The following is an 18,469-nucleotide window of genomic DNA, read 5'->3' on the forward strand; positions in this document are numbered from 1 at the left end:
AAGGGAAAAATATTGTCACGATAAAATCCTACATGATTAGACAGTGGGAGATACTAAAGCTGAAAGATATAAAAAAAGCATAAGTAAAAGGTGAGCACTTCACGTGAAGAAAGCACAGGTTCTGAAAATGAGAATGTACTTATTAAATGCAAGATGAAAGGCATTCTAAAAGGGGTCTTAAAAACACACATTCACTACTGTGAATAAGCCTAGTTTTGCTGAAATTGATTTTCAAGTATACTGTACGTGCTACTTTTTTATTTGTAGCTCCATAGCTGTGAATTCTTCAGGGGTTCTTTTCTTTCCAAGACATCTGCCTGCATGCAATTTCACTAAAAAAAATGAAACTCCCAATTACTTGATCAATCAATCAGATTTAACTCTGTAAGGCATCACTAAAGGGTATATAAGAGCAGAAGAACATAAAACGAATGGAGACCATTCTGTCCATCAATCTTGTTTTTTTAAACTAATAGCTGAGCTGTCCTGATATCACATCTAGATGCTACTTAATGGTTGTCAAGGTTTCTTCTCTGTCTACTTGTCTCAGTTTGTTCCAGACTCTCACAATTCTTTGAGTAAAGAAGTGCTCTTGGCTTCAGTCCTAAATGTATTTTTGTGAAGAGTGAGGTTCGTAGTATTGTGAAATTTTAAGTAATTAAATGAATCCACAGCAAGCAGTCTCTAGGCGGGTGCATGTGCTGCTCCGAGGCCAAATGAGGTGCTTGACTGATGGCGTACTCATGTGCAGACGCAAGCGCGTCAGTGGAGTGCTTCATTCACACCTTGGAGGCAGTGATTGCAGCAATTTTGACAAGCCACAGTTTAAAATGGAGTCTGAGGAAAGATACAAGGGACAGATGGAAAAAAGAGAGAGAGAAAAGATCAAGACTACAGAGACATGGAGGTTAAAATGGCAATGAAGTGAAAAATACAGGACAGGATCGTGGAGCATCCAGTGCTTTTGTGGAATGGAGGCATACAACCAGGAGATTAACCCAACAGGAGATTTTGGTTGGCACTTGAGGGTCATGTGGTCGCTCAGTTTGAATTCTTCAGGAGTAGGGGCTACACATCACTCTGGGTGAGCTCCCGCTAGAGGTCATGAGGTGAAGTTGGATGGGAGATGGAGCAGAGCTGATGGGTTCATTCAGACCCAGAGGGACAGCGATGACGGACACGAATTAGGCTTGGGGCACCCCAACAGTTACTGATGGAGGTGGCTGAGGTGCAAGCCTACATGACATCAGGACTAAGTCTCCTCTGGCTGGAAGACCATTTCAGGGTATGCAGAGGAGACATTGTTTTAGAGTAGGAAGCACTGTGTCTTAGGATGGGGCTTTTTAATGGACAGAATCTAACCTCATTTTTAATGGATTATTTATTATGTATTGATTTTAACCTCCACCAATTCACTTGTTTTTATTATGAGTTACTTATTTATTGACTTTTTAGTTTGCACTATTGCTTGGTTTAAATAAAAGCACTTTAAATTAATTCTTGCTGACTGTGTGTGTCCCCATCCTCGGTTTTGTTATCGATGATTCCAGGTTTGTGGTTATAGCAGGTCCACAGCTCAGAAAGAATGGCTGATTTATTAAATAATCCATTGGCCGTGTCAGTCTCCGTGGGTGCACTCACGCAGCTATGGGGAGTTGGTGAAGTAATTGGGGCGAGACACACCTGCACATGAGGGTACAATCTTTCTCAATTGCTTCAATGGCTTCCTGCAGTGCTTGATTGAGATGCTGCACCCTCAGAGCCATACAAGTATGGGATGGCACAGGAAAAGGAATAGAGAAAAAACAAACGAGAGAAATGAAGGCATGCAGAGCGAGAGTACAGCACTGGAGCAGAGAGAGAGAGAGAACAAACTAGCTGGCTAGAGAGAGAAAGAAAAGGTGGCATGGTCAGTGGTCACGCGATGGAGTGAAGGATTGTGCAGAAGTGTGGGTGAGATCAAGGTGGCTGAGATGCGTGAGCGAGATGGATGACAGAAGGACAACCGAACCCGAGCGCTCTGGCGACGCATTTCGTGAGCTAAGATGAGGGTCAGGATGGAGAGGACCACTGCTGTTGAAGCCTCCGCCAGCTGAGTGACCAATAGGTGAGCTGGAGAGACTAGGAAGGAGTTCTGCTCGGCTCATTTGACCCAGTGACTGTTGGTTTTAATTCTCGTTTATTAATCACCAGGTTTTTCACTATTTTAAGGATTATTTATTGGAAGCACTACACTTTTGGACATGAACTGCTTTGATTTTTTTTATTATTGTTTAACACTTTCCACCATTCCATTGCCTGGAGTGTTTAGTTCACAGTTGCCGTGCTCATCCAGTTACGTTATCGACGGTGTCGAGTTTAAAAGGAATAGGGAGCAAGGAAGTGGACCCGCACCGTCACAGGGTTTAAGCTCCCAGGGACAGTGGAACCAACCCAGACAGTCACAAATTCCTTTCACTGGAGTCCTCGAGTACGTGATTCACCATTACATTAAATGAGATACAAAGCCATGAATCTGCAGTGTTGGTCATACAGTACTTCACTTTTTAAATGAATGAGGTTTTTTATCTTAAATTATTGAAAGGAGTTAAATGCAATGACACAGAAAGGCATACAATGAAATTCAAAAGGCAGAGGTGTTGATATTGAGACAAATGACAGGTCTACTTGTCTTGCGAGGGTATTTGCCTTGCGACCTCACAGCTGCTTAAAATGCAACTTTCTATTCATTTTATTCCTGTTTTTTCACAGGGAAATTGGCTACATGATGAATTTAAATATAAAGACTAGATAAAAAATCCGTTTGTTGATTAACAAGTGCAAGCTGATAAAGAAATTGATAAGAAGAAGATATAAAAAATGAATGCTTAGAGATAAACAAAGGGATTTGAGGGGTGAGGATAAAATGGGTCAATGAATAAAAACAACAAAAAGAAAAACATTACATGAGAGAGGATATCTTAATTGGAAGATGGTATTTGGGAATAAAGGGAAAAGTAGCAAAAAAGAAAACAAAGACAGAAAGGCTGGTGGAACACAAAAATCAAAATGGCACCAGGTCTTGTCTGTTCATTTTCAGGCTCTCTAAAGTCAAGGTTGTGAAGTGCAGAGCTTATCCTTACAGTACCGGGCAAGAAGTAGGAACCAACTTTAGTCAGGGTGCCAGCCTGTCACTGGCAAAAGTGGTCATAGGATAATATTAGCATATATTTTATTACAACTGTCTGGATCATCCAAGAAGGGGATGCCATATCTACATATGAATGTGTTGAATGTCTAATTGATTTGTAAATCATTACTCATAAATGAACTTTACATCTACTGCCTAGTTAAACATTGTTAATCTGTAAGTGTATTTTTTTAAGATTATATAGGAGAATTCACATATTTGGTGTGTGCTTATTTAATTAGGATTGGCCCATATCATAAAAAAATACAGTGCATCCGGAAAGTATTCACAGCGCATCACTTTTTCCACATTTTGTTATGTTACAGCCTTATTCCAAAATGGATTACATTCATTTTTTTCCTCAGAATTCTACACACAACACCCCATAATGACAACATGAAAAAAGTTTACTTGAGGTTTTTGCAAATTTATTAAAAATAAAGTAACTGAGAAATCACATGTACATAAGTATTCACAGCCTTTGCTCAATACTTTGTCAATGCACATTTGGCAGCAATTACAGCCTCAAGTGTTTTTGAATATGATGCCACAAGCTTGGCACACCTATCCTTGGCCAGTTTCGCCCATTCCTCTTTGCAGCACCTCTCAAGCTCCATCAGGTTGGATGGGAAGCGTTGGTGCACAGCCATTTTAAGATCTCTCCAGAGATGTTCAATCAGATTCAAGTCTGTGCTCTGGCTGGGCCACTCAAGGACATTCACAGAGTTGTCCTGAAGCCACTTCTTTGATATCTTGGCTGTGTGCTTAGGGTCGTTGTCCTGCTGAAAGATGAACCTTCGCCCCAGTTTGAGGTCAAGAGCACTTTGAATGATGAAAACGGATGAAAACTCTGTACATTGCTGCAGTCATTTCTCCCTTTATCCTGACTAGTCTCCCAGTTCCTACCGCTGAAAAACATCCTCACAACATGATGCTGCCACCACCATGCTTCACTGTAGGGATGATATTGACCTGGTGATGAAGGGTGCCTGGTTTCCTCCAAATGTGATGCCTGGCACTCACACCAAAGAGTTTAATCTTTGTCTCATCAGACCAAATAATTTTGTTTCTCATGGTCTGAGAGTCCTTCAGGTGCCTTTTGGCAAACTCCAGACAGGCTGCCATGTGCCTTTTACTAAGGAGTGGCTTCCGTCTGGCCACTCTACCATACAGGCCTGATTGGTGGATTGCTGCAGAGATGGTTGTCCTTCTGGAAGGTTCTCCTCTCTCCACAGAGGACCTCTGGAGCTCTGACAGAGTGACCATCGGGTTCTTGGTCACCTCCCTGACTAAGGCCCTTCTCCCCCAATCGCTCAGTTTAGATGCCGTTGGTGGTTTCGAACTTCTTCCACTTACGGATGATGGAGGCCACTGTGCTTATTGGGACCTTCAAAGCAGCAGAAATGTTTCCGTAACCTTCCCCAGATTTGTGCCTCGAGACAATCCTGTCTCGGAGGTCTACAGACAATTCCTTTGACTTCATGCTTGGTTTGTGCTCCGACATGAACTGTCAACTGTGGGACCTTATATAGACAGGTGTGTGCCTTTCCAAATCTTGTCCAATCAACTGAATTTACCACAGGTGGACTCCAATTAAACATCTCAAGGATGATCAGGGGAAACAGGATGCACCTGAGCTCAATTTTGAGCTTCATGGCAAAGGCTGTGAATACTTATGTACATGTGATTTCTCAGTTTTTTAATTTTTATTAAATTTGCAAAAATCTCAAGTATGTTTTTTCACTTTGTCATTATGGGGTGTTGTGTGTAGAATTCTGAGGAAAAAATGAATTTAATCCATTTTGGAATAAGGCTGGAACATAACAAAATGTGGAAAAAGTGATGCGCTGTGAATACTTTCCGGATGCACTGTAAGTAGAAAAGCTTATAATATGATTCAGGCCCTTTCTTTGGTCAAGATCCTGAAGAAGGGGCCTGAGTTGCCTGAAAGCTTGCATATTGTAATCTTTTTAGTTAGCCAATAAAAGGTTAATTTTCCTTGACTTCCCACTACATCTATATTGGCTAACAACACCCTAGTATTTCTCAGACCAGAAAACTGTATGATCTTCTACATTGCCATTTTCAAACAAAACTGAACCTGTCTTACCACTTCTACGACAACAACATTTATTTCTATAGCACATTTTTAACCAAAGGATGTAGTCCAAAGCGCTTTACAAGATGTCAAAGAAGTAGTTGCACGCAAAATAAAAAACATCCAAGTGAAAACAAATCATTTTAAAGTGGTCTAAATGAATTGGAATTATAAAACAGAACAATTGAGCACATTTACTCCTTGGAAGTTTTCATATTTTATTGTTATTGTTACCATCAGGGGGAGTTGCAGCACCCCAAACCTCATACACAGATGTCAGTTCCAGTATAAATAAAAGGTTTATTTACACAAGTATCTTGTATAAAGGATGTAACAAGGCATAAACCAAATACAGCACTGTTCTTCTCCTCTTTTTCTCTCCTTTCCCTCCTCCAGGCGAGCTTCGTCCTTCTCCTCTCCCTATTCCAACTCTCTGGATGAGGTTGAGTTGTCTCTTTTGTGTTGGACCCTGGGGGTACTTCCAGTGCTAGGGCAGAGCCCGATGGAAGTACTAGCAGGTCACTCGGCTGTCCCACAAAATAGGGATTGTTAATCTCTTCCGCACCCTATGGTGGCCCCCATGAAACCCAACTGGGCTGCTTCAAGGAACTACAAGTTCCAGCATACCACGAGAAACCTACGAGAACTCTGAAGGAGTTAGAAGCTACACTGGATGAGAATGGAGAGACAGATGCTGCCCAGGCGAATCACCAGTCACAATTTTGTAGGAGAGTGTTGGAAAAGGTATGCATGGCGTAACATTCAAGCGTGTTAGAAAACTGTGGCGACACTGTAGTCCTCAATGTACTGAGATTAGTAGGTAGGTTCCTAAATCTTCTCAACCCGTTTCAGGGTTTTGGGGGCCAAAGAGTATCACCAGGCAACTACATCACAGGGACCACTCTCACTCACATAATCACACACACATACCCCAACAATTAAACATGGGAAAGAGAGGTTAGGAGCATGGACTGATACAGCACTTTGCTGCGCCCACCACACAATGAACCACCTCAGGATCCCAAATTAGAATCCGATCAAAGCCATGCAATGGGCACCACCTCAGCACCACACTAGTTCGAATGGAGTTTTTGACGTTTGTTATAGTAGCTGGGGTGCCATTTCTGCCACCAACACCCAAGTTTTTCCTGCAAGTTGGACGTCCTGCTAGCAGGGCTGGATACAGATTAACATCATACCCAGAATTGAGCAATTGTAGGTTAAGGGACTTGCTCAAGGACCCACTTCTGGCATTTATAGGATTCGAACTGGCAATCTTCCGATAGCCGGTGCAGATCCTTAGCCTAAGAGACATCACTCTGCCGCATAATTAGCATAGCCTACACTAAAAAAAAACATCTTGTAAATAATTCCTTCTTGAACATGTCTGCCATTGTAATTGTTATGACATGGGACTTGTATGGCTATTCAGTTATGATAAATGTTAAAGAGTACTAGAAGTGAAAGGCACATTTTATTACAATGACTGACCCATTATGGTTACCCGGTGAATGTGGCATTCTTAGTAAATTATAGGTTGACCAGATTATCAAAGTCCCAAACTGAGACACTTGTCACATAAAGCCAATCCTCATTTTATTAATGCCTGCTTTATCTCATCAGAGAGGAATCAAGTGTTAGGGTCCAAAGACAGCAGAAAACCCTTCAATTAAGAGTTTTTGTAACTGAATGGCAAAATAAAAACAGAAATAAAGTGTTGTTGCACTGTGGTGATTTGTAGCATCAGAGAGGCGTGTCTCTCTTGCTGTAAAAGATGCTCCCTCCGTCTGTTCATCCGTTTATATAATCCCCAAGCCCAGAAAAGGTGGGGCTTAGATTCTGCATTGGGTGGAGCTAGACCTCCTGTCCTGGGTAACTGCTTGGTGCAGAAGAAAGAAGAGAAGAGATACTGTTAGTGAGAGTGCCCCCTTCTGCCTTGGAGTGGTATCTATCGGCTTACCTGATCCTTTCGCACACATGTGCCGATTTGTACATTACATGTTTGTTTTTGAGGTTGGTGCCCTCCCTAAGGAACAACTGCATGAGTGAGAAGAATGACAGAAGGACAACCAACCCTGAGCAGTCTATGCTAAGATGGGGGTCAGGATGGAGAGGACCACAGCTGCTGAAGCCTCCTCCAGCTGAATGACCAATGGGTGAGCTGGAGAGACTAGGAAGGAGTTCTGCTCGGCTCCTTTGACCCCAGTGACTGTTGGTTTTAATTCTCGTTTTTAGCCTTGTTTTTAATCACCAGGTTTTTCACTATTTTAAGGATTATTTATTGGAAGCACTGCACTTTTGGACATGAGCTGCTTTGATTTTTTTATTGTTTAACACTTTCCACCATCCCGGTGCCTGGAGTGTTTTGTTCACAGCTGCTGTGCTCATCCAGTTACGTTATCGACGGTGTCGAGTTCAAAAGGTGAAATACTAATTAAAAGCTCTACAGAAGACCATGCAGGCCTGACTATGGAGCACTTCCAATGTCATGTCTAACCTGTTGAGAATTATTTACAGGTCAATCCAAACTTGGAATGAGGCAACACATGTGAAACTCAACTGCTATCCCCAGATTGGCTCTTCCTTCCTGGTGGACTCTTTATTATTGAAAGCGTAGGAGCCTGGGGCACAGACAACTCCCCCATGTTACATCCTCCTCTGGGCCTCTTTTATTAGTTTGTTATCCAGTGAGTGTTCAAAGAAACATCTCAGATAGGACCCCAAAAACCTCACAGCCTAGTGTGCTACCCGGCAATCAAAATACCTGTATGTCGTGTTAGCAAAAGTCTTAACCTTTACTTGGGTTCAAATCAGAAATATTCCATTTTTTTTCAATAAAATAAATCATAATAATAATAATAGTAAAAGCTTTTTAGTATGTGGGATGCTACAGAGTCTTGAACAAATATTGCATATTAAGCAGTCAGTTTTATTAATCTGATTTTTTTTTAATTCCCCTTTTATTGTAATAGTAGGGATTCATTTTGGATAATTGTGCAGAAGACTTTGAAAATGAATTTCATATGCTACTGCAGATTGCCATGTCCACGGGGGGCACTTCTTTGTGCTTCTAATAACAGAAAATGGCTAAAAAAGCTCCAAAATTCCTCTTCCCAAACACATTGACTTTTATAGTCAAATCATTTCCTGCCAATGAGGCTCTTCACTGGCTGATTGATCAGATGAAAGTCAAGACGTACTGCAGGCTTTTTAACCTTACGCCCAACAGTGACTGAAAATCTGCAATTATTTCCCGGGAGTAACATAATGTGAGCAGGCATAGGTCGTAATCTCACATTGATTAAGTGTGCACTTGATGAAACACCAGGTATCAAAATTCAGTGAACTATTCTAATTCTGATTCTAATTATACATCTGGCTGTAGAGAAATTATATTTATATTAATTAATTTTGTTACTATGTTGTAAAAAAAATGAAAGGCTTTGGATCATTGTCTGTATTACCCTCTTTGCCGATGGCACACCTTTTCAACCACCAATCTGTGATCAAAACTACATAATTCAGTCCAGTTTTAGAGGGCCTGGAGACTATCCCTGCAGCACCTGATGCAAGGCAGGAACCAAACATGCACAGAACGCCAGTCCTTTGGAGGATTCATTGTGACAGGCTGTATCATAGGACATTTGGAGACGATATAATAACTGACTACAGCCTTTCTACCTTTGTATAGTTTAATTCTAAAAGGTATGCGCTTATCTGCGTGGTTGGTGTAAAGGCTCTGGGAGAAATGACTGCGGTGTTTGTACGCCAAGGGTCAAAACGCTGTCAGCAGTTCAATATGAGTGAGGAGGCCTGCCACCCGTGTGGACTCTCAGTGTTGGCATGCCAACATTAGGTCATAACGGGTAAGTGCATCTACCTTGAGCATGGAAGAGCTGGTATATAAAAAAAAGTATTATTATTTTATTATTATTATTTGGCTTCATGAGTTGTGGCAAGATAACCAGCTGATAATAGTTGCATGTAAGTAGGGTGTACAGAGGAGGTGTGTGTTTTGGATGTCCAAGAGAAAGTAGGGTGAAATGACACCTTTTATTGGCGAATTAAATAGATTACAAATGCAAGCTTTCGAGGCAGCTAAGGCCCCTTCATCAGGCAAGGTGTAACAAAGAAACTGAAAAATACTTTCGCTTATATTGGGACAGCATGGTGATTTTTTAGCTAACATTTGAACAAAAAGGTTTTTAAGATGAAAGAAAAAAATCACCTTGCTGTCTCAATATAAGCGAGAGTAGTTTTCAGTTTCTTTGTTACACCTTGCCTGATGAAGGGGCCTTAGCTGCCTCGAAAGCTTGCATTTGTAATCTATTTAATTAGCCAATAAAAGGTGTCATTTCACCCTACTTTCTCCTGTATCAATCTATGGCTAACACGGTACAACACTCTACTGCTAAGTCCAGGAGAAAGTTTAATAGTAAAGTAACTTCAGAAAGCTGCCACAAGTTGGAGGCAATGAATATGTGAGTGTATGTGTGTGTGTGTGTGTAGCAAGCAATGATAAACAGAAAGGCTTTCACCTATATCGAGGCTACGGGAGTGGAAGGTCTCAAGCAGCACTGCTGTTAATGATTGGCCAGTCATATAAAACCCACTGACACCCAGCAGGGTTCGTCTTTTGTCCGTCTAGTGTTAGAGAGAAAGGTAGCAAATTTAATAGTGACCCTTATTGAGCATTTATTTGAACCCCCCGCCCCCTATTTTAATAAACTGTTAGGTTGTTTAATCTGTTAACTGAGCTCTCTGGCTCTCACGAAGAAGTCACTACAATCTTGATGATATAGATTTTGATATAGCTTGAGTCAACTAAAAATGTCCTAACTTTAATGGCAGACACTGAGGAGGCAGTGAAAACAATTCAGAGAGACTTGAACAAGTTTGTGAACTGGGTGGACCTTTTAAAAATGAAATTTAATGTTAAAAGGCACAAAGTGTAACATGTGGGCAAAAGGAGTGTCGATTATAAACGCAAGATGGGAGATGCTGTCCTACAGGAAGCAACTTCTGAAAAGGATTTAGCGGTTTATGTTGACACATTTTCATCATCCGAGCAATGTGCAAAGTTATTAAAAAGGCAAATAAAATGTTAGGTTATAATGTCAGACCCGTTAAATATAAATTAAGAGATGCTATGCTTAGATATTAAGACCACATCAGGAGTATTATGTGCAGTTATGGTCACCACGCTACATGAAAGACATAGCAGCACTTGAAGCTGTGCATTAGAGAGCAGCCAAGTGAATCAAAAAACTTAAGGACATGACCTGCTCTGATAGAATCAAACCTGTTTAATCTCGAGCAGAGGAGACTGCTTGGGGATGTATTGTAGATCTTCAAAATTCTCAAAGGCATTGATAAAGAAGAACCAGCAGAATTCTTTCAACTTAAAGGCAAATCACGTACTTGAGGACACCAGTGGAAATTAAGGGGAAGCGCATTTCAGGCTGAAGACAGGATGCACTTTTTTATGCAAAGACTGGTGGGGATCTGGAACAAACTACCGAGACATGTAGTTGAAGCAGAAGCCTTGACAACCTTTAAGAAGAATCAGGATGAGATATCGGGGCAGCTTAGCTATTAGCTAAACAAACAAGCTCAATGGACTGAATTTTTTCCTCTCGTTTGACAAATTTCTTTTGCTCTTATCTTCTTATGACTTTATACTCTTTCTCTGTGCTGAGCTCTTGAGGACCCACTTCCATTCAGCAATCAATGTGACTTCTAAAAGAAAATGTGTGTGTCATAGTGAGCATCTAAATCTTAACACCAGCTCATTCTATTATTTATCATTTTTTAGAAGATTTCACAGGTTTTTGCTTTCCTGTTGTTATTATAAAGCTTCTTTTCCATTTTGAGCAATTGCAAAAGCAACCCAGTGAAACGCATTCATATCTGACTTATGTAATATAATACAATTGTAGCAAGTCAAAAGCATACTGTTTAAAGCCACTGAATTTTTTAATAATTCATTTGGCAGAAACAGTAGCTTTTGACAGAAACATAAAATGTAATTATGCCTGCAAGCTTTCTCCGGCCGTCTTGTGAAGCTCAGAAATAAATGACCAGCCTGCTGAGTTACGGGAATATTCAGCCCAAGGGACTTCTATTGGTACTTGATGACAACTGCTATGACAGGTGTACACATGGAGATCTGCTACTGTATATATGACTAAGAGTACAGTTAAATGTTAATAAAATTCAACTTGTATTGCGATGAGAGTTTAACTTGAGAATGCATTTGTGATGTGTAGCCTGCTAAGTAAAGGCTTACTAATTTTTCCTTTCATGGCAGTGTCAGTACTGCTACTCTATAAATCCAGCACTATGGCCAGGAATCCCAAAGAGATTGTGTAAAATCTGTAGGCTCTCCCTGTATCACTGTGAGTTTCGTCTTTGGGTACTCTGCTTTTTACCCCACATCCTCAAAGACATATGAGTAAGGTTAATTGGTGCCGCGGATGTGTGTACGGCCTGCTTAGAGAGGCAGAAGAAGACTAAATGGGTTTACAGTTTTCCCTGTCAATATATTGTGATTTATAATGGATCCAATCAAACATTGTCAACAAGAATCTTTTTTCTCATGAAAGATGAGTTTTATCCATCCATCCATTTTCCAACCCGCTGAACCCAAACACAGGGGTCTGCTGGAGACAATCCTAGCCGACACAAGGCACAAGGCAGGAACCAATCCCAGGCAGGATGCCAACCCATCACAGGACACACACAAACACCAAGCACACACTAGGGCCAATTTAGAATCGCCAATCCACCTAACCTGCATGTTTTGGACTGTGGGAGGAAACCCACGCAGACAACATGCAAACTCCACGCAGGGAGGACCCGGGAAGCGAACCCGGGCCACCTAACAGTGAGGCAGCAGCACTACCACTGCGCCACCGTGCCACCCAAGATGATTTTACATAAAACAAAAGATATACAGTGCCTATTAAAAAAAAAGTATTCATCTCATGCAATAAACTATCCTACAACACTTAATCACAGTGGATTTAAATTGGTCTTTTTAGCATTGATCAGCAGAAAAAGGTTCCTTATTGTCAAAAAGAGAACAAAATCTCTGGAAAGTGATCTAAATTCATTACAAATTTAAAGCACAAAGTGATTGATCGCACAAGTATTCGCCATGTTCAAGTCAGTATTTAGTTGACACATCTATGACAGCCATGATAGCCTTGAGTCTACGTGCACAGGTCTCGTGTCTCTATCAGCTTTGCACATCTGCACGCTGCCATTTTTTCCCATTCTTCTTCACAAAACTATTAAAGTTCTGACAGATTGCTGCATGTTGAAAATGAGTGAACAGCCTTTTTCAAATTTACATTTGAATTGAGATCTGGACTTTGACTTGGTCACTCCAGGACATTAACTTTGTTATTTTCAAGCCATTCCCATGAAGCTTTAGCTTTCGGCATTGGGGTTATTGTCTTGCTGGAAAACAAATCTTCTACTGAGGTGAAGGGATCTTGATGACCACATTTGGTTTTCCTCCAGGGAATTCCCTGCGTTTTGCTGCATTTATTTTACCCTTACAAACCTTCCAGAGTCAGCTACAGAGAAGCATCCTCACAGCCTAATGCTACCATGGACCTTGGTAATGATGTATCTTCTTATATAATATGCTACCCTCGTTGTCCGTTTGTCTGTCCAGGATTTTATATCACCTGTAGCTCGCAAATCGTTAGACCTCTACTTCCTACATTCGAGGTGATGATTTTTATTACTCTTTTTATTTATAATTTATTTTATTGTAGAATCAACTCTCAGCAGCATGCAGTAGGTTGGCAGTGTGGTGTGTGGGTATAGGCACCGTTCTTATCGCTACCACCTTCGCCGTCACTTCCCCTACCTCTTCATATCTTAAATCATTCTTGAGGTAGATTGAAGACTTAAGTGCCAGCTTAAGTGAAAAATTAAGAAAAACGTACTATGTAGTTGCAACACAAAAATTGACTTAATCAGTATTAACACGAAAACATGCTGATGGAAGAAGAGAAGAAGTGGGCCGCTAGGGTGGAGAAAAGAAGAGCTGCTCATGAAGCAGCAAGCGCATCAACCTCTGAGCAAACGAATGCTACTTTCATTTTGATTGCTTAAGTCAAGTGTATTCACTGCACGTTATTGTGCAGTACTCCGATACTGTTTGAATATAATATACAGTGTTCAAACATGACAGTTTTTCTGATAGCCAAAAAGGTCAATTTTGGTATCATCAGACCATCGAACCGTCTTCCTGCTGATGTCAAATTCTCTCTTGCCAAGAAGTCGTGTGTGTGTTTTTTAAGACTGCATCTCTTTTTGCCATTGTCCTATAAAACAGCAACTGGTGAAACATCCGGAGAGCAGTTGTCACCTGCCTTCAGAGTTCTCGTAGGTCTCTTGGTGGCCTTGTCTTCTTTTTGTGTGAGCACCCAGTTTGGTGGACGACCTGATCTAGGCAGATTTCTACCTGTGCCATACTCTTTCAGTTTCTTCAGGACTGCTTAGCTTGACTACAAGGAATTTTCAGTGACTTGGATATTTTCTTGACTCCATATACTGACTTGTGCTTTTCAACCACCTTTCCATGGAGTTGCTCATGGAGTGTGTTTTTTCGTCTTCCTTGTGTAGGTTAGGCTACCATACTGACTCACCACAAGTTGGGCCTTCCAAATAAAGTGCATTTATATTACAATCAACTGAAACCCCAGAGAGCTGGTCTCTGTTGAATGAATTCCGTGCTTCCTAAAACTAATTGACAGCACCAGTGATAATTTAGGCATGTCATAAGTGAAGGAAGTGAATATTTGTAATTAATTTAGACCATTTTGATCTGTTTTCATTTTGACATTTTTGTTGATCAGTGTCAAAAAAGTAAAATTAATTCCAGTGATTCAATGTTGCATAACAATAAAACAAGAAATGTCCAAAGGTACTGTAGGAGTAACTATAGTTAGAAATTATAAACAAATATTTAAGTAGACACAAGCAGAAACTACTCAGTGTCCATAACATCAATGCATTATTTGGTTAGAGCAAACCCCTCTGTGAAATTTTACAATTTGGTTGGGGAAGCTTTCAATAAAACACATAACAGAAATGAAACAGAAATCAGGCTTTGAGAATTCTAAACTACTAGCCATACCCTATGGCTCCACCCGCGTAGTAAAGAAGCAGGACAGTAAGGAGAACCATGCTCGGCTCCCAACTCCTGATGCCACACTTCCCCCTCCTCTCAAGTCATCACCTCTGACTCGGAATAGTTCAAATATGTCACTCCTACAAGTGAACTATGATTCTTAGCGCAATGAGAGAAGTCGCAAAATCAACCGGAATGTTCAAGCAAACTATAGAAAAAACTCGATCTAAATCTGTTAAGTAGTTCTCTCGTTCGCAAGCTAAGCGGAGGTAAGGAACGCCCTGAGGCTGGTTTGTGAGTGAGGAGGGCCCTGCCCCCCTACCCTTGGTCTGCTGTGTCTCTCTCATATTCATGCAAATAAATCGCTCCTGCAAACAAACTATGATACTTAGTGCAATGAGAGAAGTCGCAAAATCAACCAGAATGTTCTAGCAAATTATAGAAAAAAACCCAATCTAAATCCACTATATAGTTCTCTCATGAATAGCGGACAGACATACAGACAAATAAATATTAGATTTTACATATATAGTGATGAAGTGGCAGTAGGTCTTGACCTCAGCATGCAAGGTTTCCACCAGGGACTTGTGAGATTAATACAGGTGTTGGATGCACCCTGAAGCAAAAACAGACAACAGCACCCATGAACAATAGACAGAAAAAGAGACAGAAAGTAAAATCAGGTATGGAGTTGCAAATGTTCCGTCCAAGTGCCAGACTCTTGGTGAACCAGTGTCATAAATAACATCATTTGTTTTATTTTTAGTATGGAGAATTCATTTTGTGGGGTTTTGAGTCACTATTTATTTGTTTGGGAAATATTTAATTTTTATTTTTCAGTTTCCATCATTTTGTTGACAGCACGGTGGCGCAGTGGGTAGCACTGCTGCCTCTCAGTTAGGGCACCTGGGTTCATTTCCCGGGTCCTCCCTGCGTGGAGTTTGCATGTTCTCCCCGTATCTGTGTGGGTTTCCTCCGGGTATTCCGGTTTCCTCCCACAGTCCAAAGACGTGCAGGTTAGGTGCATTGGCGATCCTAAATTGTCCCGAGTGTGCTTGGTGTGTGTGTGTGAGCTGGTGCCCTGCTCGGGGTTTGTTTCTTGCCTTGTGCCCTGTGTTGGCTGGGATTGGCTCCAGTAGACCCCAATGACTCTGTAGATAGGATATAGTGGGTTGGATGGATGGATGTTTATTACATCAAACGCTGTGCGCTTGGATGATATTAGTGAAAATCCCGATATAAAAATGGCACTGTCAGCACATAGTTCATCAAACACCTTTAAAACAAACTTCTAGTATAGTTAGCTCTATGTTAAGCTCTGTAGTAAGATTAATTTTTATTTTAGACTCCCTTCTGCACCAGACTTTTCTTTCTGCATTGACCTTTGTCTGTCCCTCTCTGTGATTCTGCCTAACAATAAATATGCTGGTCTCCATACTTCTCACCATAATCCTTGGAGATACTGCAGTTACACTTCATAGGTGCCAGGAATTTTTGATACATATGTTGAAACAACAAGAGAGAAAAAGAGAGAGGGAGAGAATGGAAATTCTCTTGTCTGTTTTCATAGAGCTGCAGTTTTTTCCCAGTCTTGCATTTACTCACAGATTTTTTGTTGTTTTTATTCATTTTGAATTTTATTTTCATATTTTTTCTGTTATTTCTGTCAGTTCCACTTATCAATTACTGTTTGTCTTATTTGTCTTTAAATATACTACTATTCCTTGCACTTTATGCGTGAAGCCCTGGGAGGCATCACTACTGCTTTATATATTAGCCAAAGAGAAGGATTAGCAGTGATTTATCAAGTGCTATAAGGAGATTAATAATAATAATAATAATATACTCTCTATATATAAAATCCTAAGCCTAAAAGTGCAATGATTTTGTGCAACAATTTCATGTGATGTTTTTATGTCACTTTTTTTGTCACGCTTTAAATCTGGCTTATTTTAAATCCTACACATATATATATATATGTTTGGTATCATTCTTTTCAGAATTTATTGAACTTTAATGTGGTGTTGTTAGATTTTGAGATTCTTATTCCATTTTTAAATTATAAACTAAAATATCAAGAACTCATGTCCCACGAGACAAGACTTTGTGGCAAGAAATTTAACCATGCCTGGGGCCAGAAATAAAAGAAAGAGTAGATGACAAAGATAGCTGCTGTACAGGCTTTTAAATGTTCGAAGTGCCATGCAAGATGCAGATTATGTGGCATGGCAGCAGCAGCAAACCAGCAGCTGATCAAGCAAAGAGGACGTAAAAACTTGCATATTTATTAAATCTGATCTTTCTACTGTGAAACATGCAAAACAATAAAAGTACAAAGTCAGAAGTGTAAAAAGTATAATAATGATACAAATAATAAATATAATTATGAAGAATGATAAGAAAAATAATGCTGATACATCATATACTGTCAAAATGTCTCTTCTGTGTAGTATATCTTGAAGGACAGTGAAATGCACAATCCAGCATCACAGTCCGGACAATAGCAATGCGATTCTTTGCAGATTTTCTTTCCAGACTGATCAGGTTTTAAACAGCACACTGCACATGTACTATTGGCACAAGCGTCACTTTCTAATTTATCAGAATCATTTTCAATATAACTGCCCATTTCAATTCACTGCCTGAAGACAGATTCACTTCATCATCACTGCTTGTATCACTTTCAAGAGGGTAACTAACACTTATAGCACTGTTTTTACACCCCAGGTGATGCCCGTGTCTAAGGCAGCAAGAAGTTGTCCATTTCAGGGCTCCTGACAGTTCAACGGTACAAGAGGCCAGACAATCATTCTAGTCAGTAGCAAAAACAGGACTGTCCTAACATTTTCTGCCATAAATAGAAGTGTTCATGAAGTTAGGATGAGATTAAAATTAGGAGATAAATGGGTAAAGGACTCAATGGAAGGAGAAAGAGAGGTTAGCAAAGACAGACAGAAGTGGAAAGAAGGAAACTCTTAGCATCTGACAGGATGAACCATCCTGGATGATAGAACAAGGATGGACATCAGTATGGCAAACTGAGAATGGCAGCAGGATTTTTCTTTACATCTATTTAGTTGTACTTTACTTATCCCTCCCTTTGCATAAAAATATTGTATTATATAACTTTGACCTCCCTGTCATTTATTGTGAATGTGAAGAGCTTCATGAGCCCCGTCTTATCATATCATATACGTCCACAACAATACCACCTGCACTTCAGAACAGGTCATCCACCTGAAGCTAAGCATGTTTGGGCCCAGCCAGTACTTGGATGAGAGACCAACTGGGAAAAGTTTGGCTTGCTGCAGGAAGGGGTGTTGGTGAGGCCAGCTGGGTGGCACTTACCCTGAGGTCTGAATGGGGATCTCAATGCCCCAGTGCAATGAAGGACACATTGTGCTGTTAAAATGGCACAGTTTTTCAGATAAGACATAAAATCAAGGTCCTGACTCTCTGTGGTCACTAAAGATTACTGGGCATCCTTCATAAAGATTACAGTGTATACTGATGTCCTGGCTAAGCTGGCCAATATGGCCTAGTCATTCTCTCCCCCTAATTATCTCCTGTCTTTAACTAGCTAACTTTCTCTCACCCCTTGTTACGGCCTACCAAAAAGTCTAGGGATATATAAATAGGCCGTACACAAAAGAGAGCGAGAGAAAAAGACAAAACACAAAAAGCTAAATAAAAACAGGCTCTATTTATTGTCAAAAAAACAACGCACAAAATATGGAGAAAATTACACAAAACAAGCAAGGTAGGAGAACCACACTAACATAGCTGTCTAACTTTACAAAGTTTACAGCAAGATATAACTATTTGCATTTATTACTTAGAAGGCTAGCTTACAATTATATTTCTTTAATAATTAAGCAAAAACTCAAAGCAAACCCTAACTCTCCATACCCTGTTCTGTTCTGTTCTGTTCTCTCGCACTCGCACTCGCACTCGCACTCACACTGAGCTAAAACCCAAAGAAGCTTAATTTATAAACTTACACCCCACCCATAACCCAGGTGAGTTAATTAATAAGCAACTTAAGTGGGTA

General features: G+C 40.4%; 1 protein-coding gene across 2 annotated transcripts in view; it reads left to right on the forward strand.

The window, feature by feature from the left end:
* The window catches only part of LOC120524009 (serine-rich and transmembrane domain-containing protein 1), an 88,414-nt gene that overhangs the window by 41,847 nt on the left and 28,098 nt on the right, over positions 1-18,469 (forward strand). Inside the window, exon 2 of one of the 2 annotated variants that reach the window (XM_039745806.1) lies at positions 5,664-6,011. The exons of the other annotated variant lie outside the window; for it this stretch is intronic. The gene's annotated coding sequence lies outside the window, so the exon portion shown is untranslated. The remainder of the gene's footprint in view (positions 1-5,663; positions 6,012-18,469) is intronic. 2 annotated transcript variants of the gene reach the window in all.

Source organism: Polypterus senegalus, chromosome 2 (genome assembly GCF_016835505.1).
Source record: "Polypterus senegalus isolate Bchr_013 chromosome 2, ASM1683550v1, whole genome shotgun sequence".
Lineage (NCBI taxonomy): Eukaryota > Metazoa > Chordata > Cladistia > Polypteriformes > Polypteridae > Polypterus > Polypterus senegalus.